We start from the raw sequence: 7,285 nt of genomic DNA, 5'->3' as shown, positions 1-7,285 counted from the left end.
TATTGCAGTGGAAAGGATTTTAGATAGATATTAGAAAGAACTTCTGGAGGATGAAGTAGGAAGAAGAAAATTCAGAATTTAAAATAAAATAATAGTGAAATTTTAAAAAATAATAAAAATTTTGGTGTCTAAGAAAGGTTTAGTATTTCTTCCTTTGGAGAACATTTATAGGATTTGAAGCTAGAAGGGACTTCAGAAATCATCTAGTTCAACACCGCCCCCCCCCCTTTTATTTTACAGATAAGGAATCTGAATGGCTTGCCCAGGGTCACAAAGATACAACAGAGCCAGGATTCTAATCCCAGTCTTTTGATATTAAATTCAGTGTTCTTTCCACTACACCATAGTTGACTTAAGGGAAGCTACATTTTCATTTGCTCAGCTGAGTTAGGGATAGTCCTATCTATGGCACCTCACAGTGCTAAGCACATAACAGACATTCAATAAATATTTGGCTTGAATTGAATAGGGGCAGAAAGGTGGAAAAAAATGACCATTTAGTTCCACTATTCCCATACTTCCAAATCAGGAGACTATTGTAAGAGTTGGCACTTTCCTGATTCATGGAGATGGGGCTTTTTGAAGTAGTATTAGCAAGCTCACAAAATTTAAATTCAAATTCAAAAACAACCCTGAGATACCACCTCACACCTTTCATGCTAACAAAGATGCTAAAAGATGGAAACACTCATTGTTAAAGGAAATGATGAGACCTAAATCAGTTCAACCTATCTGGAAAATAATTTGGGGTTATGGAAGAAAAGCTACTAAATAGAATTATGCAAGAAAAGTTACTAAATGGTTCATACCCTCTCTCCCAGGGATTACATGACAAGGACTACATTTCAAGGTCATTATTGCCACCAAGAAAAGACTTTTAAGCACAAAAATGTTCATAGCAGCATCATTTGTGTTAAGAAAAAAACCTGGGAAAAAAAGTCCATTGACTGGAGACTGGCTAACAGATTATGGTATATAAATGAAATGGAATATTACTGCTCTGGAGGGGATTCATCATGGGTGGGAGCAGGCTGGCACATAGCAATAGCAAAGAATTACCCAGGATAAATTCTATAAAAGATAATTGCAGGACATAAATGACAAAAAAAAAAAAGGGAATTTGATCATCCAGTGAGAATAGAAAGTAACTGATGGACACTTCTCTTGATCCACTGCTATCCACACAATGCCAAGAGTTAGAAAGGAAACCCCTCCTCCTTGTAACATGGACACCATGAATGTTTTATGGTAAGATATGGATAATAGTAGCACAGGATGAGAAAAAGATGTGAACTGGATGCAACCTTGACCAATGGAGGGAGCGCCCATTGTTGTGACATCACAGAGCCATCAAGATACTGAAGTAAGAAACTGAGATTATGAAAAAATCAGAAACATGGAGTGCAGAATGAAGATGGAAAGAAAAACACACAATGACTGCAATGATGCAAATAGGTCAATAAGGAGAGGCAACTAAACTCTGATCAATTACAATGGTCAATGTTAGAACCATACAAAGTTAAAGTTCATGTAGCTCTTTCTGTTAACAAAAATCTCTCTCTCTCTCTCTCTCTCTCTCTCTCTCTCTCTCTCTCTCTCTCTCTCTCTCTCTCTCTCTTCCAGAGAACATACTTGGTAAGGAGGTTTGTTTGGATGCATGTTGGGAATTTTTCATATGGTCAAAACAAAATGTATAAAATATTTTTTTTTACTTTTTAAAAAATGTGGAACACTTCACTAATTTGCATGTCATCCTTGCATGGGGCCACAATGATCTTCCCTTTATCATTCCAATTTTAGTATATGTGCTGCCAAAGAAAACACTGAAATGTTTTTAAATGGCAAGCTTTTTACTATTGACTTTACCAATGGCCTGGTTCTACCATTTTAAAATGCCAATCCAAAGAGTTTTACATGCAGTGACTGACTCATTGTGTAATATTCTCAGGTGTCCATCGATTAGATTGACTCCTGCCTCTATAAGCTTCCTGACACTTGGCATGTCTATGATGAGTAGTCATAACCACAGAGTTGTTGAGTTTGCCAATCATGAATACACACCAAAGCCTCCTCTACAAATGCAGCCCTAGGTACATCCTCAGCCAGCAGGACTCCTTGGCTTCCTCCCTTTCTAGGACAATTGTTCACGCAAGTCTCAAAGTTCAAAAGGAATTTTATTCCTGACACTCCCACCTACATGAATTTCAAAGAAAAACTTCCTTATGCTGATCCTCATCCTCCCAGCTGCCTGAGGAAAGAGAAGGTAGCAGCTCTCTAGCAACTCCCAGGGCAGCCAGCAAGTCTCCTAACTCAGAAGCCCAAGCAGAGAAGACTTCAGTTTGAGCCAGTGGAGCTCAAGGCCTCCTCACCCCAGGGCCCCAGAATAAAGGAGAAGGCCAAGAAAAATCATGACAGCTTTCATCCCTCCCCAACCCCCTCCAAAAAAAAAAAAAAAAAGAAGCAAATTTACCAGACACCCCAGACTTAGTAACAAAATTCTAGGTCCCAAAGCAAAACAGAATGCCTGGGTGACCCAGATTTAGAATCCAAAGTAAGCCATGTGTGCTGTTCAGAAGCAGTGCATGAGTACTAGAATAGCCTTAATGTATGTATTATCATATCTAGGTACTCCCCACACACACCCTCAATCAAATTAACCAAAGGGGTTGGTTCTACTGCATGGCCAATAAGTATTGGCCCTTAGAGGCTATCTTAGATCCACAGGATAAATTCTCTCTAGAATTCAGTGCCAGGGAAAATTGGTCTCTCTATGACAAATGTGTGTGTTTTTACATTTGGTCAGACACTGAGAACTATATAATGTAAATGGCTTCCTTTTTTCCCTTGAGCTGCCAGGAAACTCTGAACTGAACTACCTCACTGCAGCAATAAACTCATCCCAGGTGAATGCTTTATTTATCTATTTCTCTCTACCTTTTAACTTTCTTTATTCTAGAGCTAATCAAGGAAAGCTTTCAGGAAGAGGTGTTAGCCTTATCCGCAAACCTATGATAGCCATAAAAATTGCATTTAAGACAGAAAAACTTTTGATTGCCCTGAAACAGTAAGTGTGACTTATTTTCTCAGCTCAGATAAATATTTAATTATCAAAAGTAATGAAGCCTTTAAAAAAAAAACCTTTCTATATCAGAATCACATGGAAGAGTTTTATTGCAACTCTCCTGGAAGTGAATGGCAGCCTGGTGTGGCATCTTCTAAGTGACATCCCTATAATTAGAAGGAATTGTCTTTTCATACCACTAATCTGAACTAGCTAATTACTCAATGAATATTTAGCTCCTTGCATAGGCAAACATTAAGTGACAAATGCAGGCCTCCCAGAATGCCTAATTCAACTCTAGGAGAAAAAAAAAAGCTCTACAAATCTAATTGCTATTTTCAGGGCATCCCTGGGCCAAGCCTTTAGGCCCACTTCTGTAGAAGGTTCTTGTCTGCTGTAATTCCCCTTCTAAGATTTTGATAAAACATTTATTAAAAGCCTACTATGTGCTAGGAATTTGTTAGGCAGTCTGCCTGCAATAAACATAGATATAGGGAAAAAGTAGGATATGGGGTTGGTTATAGGAGACTTTGGGTGAGACATGTTGACTTCATTCCATAAAGAAATGGGGAGGGGCAGCTAGGTGGCGCAGTGGATAAAGCACCGGCCTTGGATTCAGGAGTACCTGAGTTCAAATCCGGCCTCAGACACTTACTAGCTGCGTGACCCTGGGCAAGTCACTTAACCCCCATTGCCCGCCAAAAAAAAAAAGAAATGGGGAACCACTGAAGGCTTTGAGTGGAGGGCTCACATGATGCTAGTAGAGCAATAGAAATTTACTAGGGCAACAAAATGGAGGATAGAATAGAGAGAGAATAGGAAACAACTAAAGTAAGAAGAGGTGAAGACCAGCACTAGGGTGGTTACATTATGAGGGGAGAAAAGGGGGCTTCCTGTGACAAATATAACAGAAGTAGAAACAAGAGGACTTGCCAACTGATTAAATGAATAGGATGATGAAGAGTCAAAGGTGATTGACTTCAAGGTTTGGAGTCAGAGACTAGGAGCGTGGTTATCCCACTAACTGGGAGGATAAGAAAGGGATAAGCATTTATATAGCACCTACTATGTGCCAGGGGCAGCTAGGTGACACAGTGGACAGAGTGGTGGTCTTGGAGGAAGACCTGAGTTCAAATCTGGGCTCCGACCTTTCTAGCTATATGACCTTGGGCAAGTCACTTGACCCTGTTTGCCTCAGTTTCCTCATCTGTAAAATGAGCCGGAGAAAGAAATTGCAAATCGCTCCAGTCTCTTTGCCAAGAAAACCCCAAAAGGGGTCACGGAGTCAGACATAGCTGAAACAAATGACCAGGACTAATGTGCCAGACACTAGGCCAAGCATTTTACAAATATTGTCTCATCTGATCCTCAAATCAATCCTCTGAGGAAGGTATTATCCCCATTTTACAGGATAGGGATAAACTGAGGTTAAATGACTTGTTCAGGGTCACATAGCTAGTAAATGTCTGAGGATAGACTTGAACGCAGGTCTTTTGGACTCCAAGCCCAGCCCTCACTGTGCCATCCAGCTGCCTCTACACAGAGATGAGAGGTAGGGAAGAAGAAATTAAGAGGGAGAGGGTGGAGATTTGTTGGAAAGCTGCTTGGTATCCCTCATATTACATCACTTCAAATGACTGTTTAGTTGGCTCACTCAAACTGGCCCTGATGAATTATGGAGGTCTAATGGGCAGGCATAAGCACTGGACGCTATGCTTACCACCCCATCCCATCCCAATAGACAAGTGACATGGGCTAAAGGAGAAATATAATTTTTACTTGGTCTGAAGGATTACTAGTTGTTCTCCACCTCCCCTGAAAAGAGAGAAAGGGAGGGAGAGTTCAACTTTACCTAGAGAGATTTAGGTTAGACATTAGGAAGAACTTACCAGCAATAAGAGCTGATCGCTGTGGCAGGTTAACAATTTTCAGAGTTCTTTAAAAACAAAAGCTCTGCTGTCCGGACTAGATGATAGCTCCAAACTCCAATCCATCCTTTGATTTTGTGCTGTAAGCCAGGGCCTCTTAAGACTCCCTTCTTTTCCAACTGGCTTCTTGGTCTAAGCTCTAGACTACTCGTCTGCTAAGTTCTCTTTCTTTCTTTCTTTCTTTCTTTCTTTCTTTCTTTCTTTCTTTCTTTCTTTCTTTCTTTCTTTCTTTCCTTCTTTCCTTCTTTCTTTCCTTCTTTCTTCCTTCCTTCCTTCCTTCCTTCCTTCCTTCCTTCTTTCCTTCCTTCCTTCCTTCCTTCCTTCCTTCCTTCCTTCCTTCCTTCCTTCCTTCCTTCCTTCCTTCCTTCCTTCCTTCCTTCCTTCCTTCCTTCCTTCCTTCCTTCCTTTCTTCTTAAAGGCCCCTGTTTTCCTTTTACCTGGGGCTGATGATCATACCCCCTCCTATCCTCATAGCATCTCAGAGTCAGAAAGGGGTGTTGGAGATCATCTAGTCCCCTAAACTCCCCTAAGGAGAAGGAGCCTTCTCTTTTGGGAGAGACCTGGCTGTCTTCCCCTTCACAACTCATGGATTTCTGCTTTATTCTTCCAGAACTGGGGGTGGAGAAAAGGGAAGCAGGCAGTGGGGAGAAGAGGAGGGGATGATATCTTTATCTGGGCTGGAAATGCAGCTCAGGCCTAAAATTTCACCCATATACACCCACTCCTGCCTAGGGCTATGGGTTCGTTGTTGAGTCATTTCAGTAGTGTCCAACCCCATTTGGGGTTTTCTTGGCAAAGATACTGGAATGGTTTTGCCATTTCCTTCTCCAGCTCATTTGACAGATGTAGAACTGAGACAAACAAGGTGAAGTGACTTGCCCCAGGTCACACATCTAGTAAGTGTCTGAATGAACTTGGGTCCTCCTGATAGAGCTCTATCCACTGTGCCACCTAAGCTGCCCTGAAATGTGGCTAGGAGTGAGTCACATATACTTAGCCTCAGGCTGTTAGCCCAGGCTGCCCTTTGGGACTCTTCCAGTCTAAATTCACTCTCCCCTGCCCAGTGGTTCTCTAAGTATCACCAAGTTCACCAGCTCTAGTCAGATCCCTTTCTTAGGCTTTCTCAGTCTGTGACTTCACTGGGGGGTCTTAAAGCTTCATCTAAAATCCCATATCATCTTCATGATCCCAACCAGACCCTGACAGAGAGCATTGTTATGACAACAGGGTTGTCCTCTTCCAGTACCCTGACTGACACAGTCTCCTTTCGTCCTCACCACCCACCTGGGAGGTACAGGTGATCCTCTCTAGCAAAGTGTGATTCTGAGAGATTACTGATCTGCCCAAATTCTCACAGCCACTAGTAAGTAGGTAAGGAACTGGAGCCCAAAACCTTGGCCACAGAGTGTGCATTCTAGTTTAGAAGTTCTAAGAAAGCCCCAGGGGAATTATGGGAAGTTTTTCCTCTGGCCTCTGGCCATGCAGTTCCTCCTACCTTCCCTCTCCCTCATCTCTGCAGCCACGCCTGAACTAATTCCATTCAATTCTACTTTTAAAAAGAAAACCCAGGAAATAATTACTCCAGTCAGACATTATTTACTTAAGTAATTCTTTACTCAAACGTCTTTAGGCTTTATTTTACTAATACTACATAATTACGTAATTGTGTAATTAGGAAGAAATTAAATGACAAATGTTTGCTGAGAACAAATGGAAAAAATAGATCCTTTCTTCTCCTAAGTGCTCCCAGTTTAGTACACAAGATCTCCTCCTCCCCCAGCCTACCCTCCTCCCTCCCCACTTCCAACCCCTTTAGCTCCCATTCTCCCTTGTGGGGATGATGGTGGGTGGCCCTACCTGGGCAGGTACCTGCAGGTGGAACCATTTCAAACCTCCTGTTCCTTACCTGAGGCAGGAAAGCAGAATCTTGTCACAGCTCACCCAACCTGACTATATCCAAAAGCCTCCCCTGTGGGTGGCAGAGGGTGTAGGAGTCAAATCTCCTTCCAATTTCCTGTGCAATTATGATTGGCTTCATCTCCTGTTGAATAAAAGTCTCTTCAGCCAGCCTTTGATGGCTTTCATCCCATGAGAAGTCCTAAAATGAGATAATATTTTTAAAGCACAGTTTCTGGCACCTAGTAAGCACTTAATAAATGCTTGTTTTCCTAAAATATTAAGAACAATCAGCCCTAAAAATTGTCTCTCAGACACCATTTCAAACACTATATCAATGGCATGGATGTATTATTATAGTGGTGGTTCTGGTGCTGATTATATCTGCATAAATGAAGGC

General features: G+C 41.6%; 1 non-coding gene across 1 annotated transcript; it reads right to left on the bottom strand.

Annotated features, from left to right (window-relative positions):
- Positions 1-1,718: 1,718 nt before the first annotated feature.
- Positions 1,719-1,824, bottom strand: LOC122752278. Its single transcript, XR_006356052.1, has one exon. It is a non-coding gene; the product is annotated as a U6 spliceosomal RNA (small nuclear RNA).
- Positions 1,825-7,285: the final 5,461 nt, after the last annotated feature.

Source organism: Dromiciops gliroides, chromosome 3 (genome assembly GCF_019393635.1).
Source record: "Dromiciops gliroides isolate mDroGli1 chromosome 3, mDroGli1.pri, whole genome shotgun sequence".
NCBI classification, from domain to species: domain Eukaryota; kingdom Metazoa; phylum Chordata; class Mammalia; order Microbiotheria; family Microbiotheriidae; genus Dromiciops; species Dromiciops gliroides.
The sequence above is the reverse complement of the archived record's forward strand: the minus strand, read 5'-3'. Positions and strand labels throughout refer to the sequence as shown.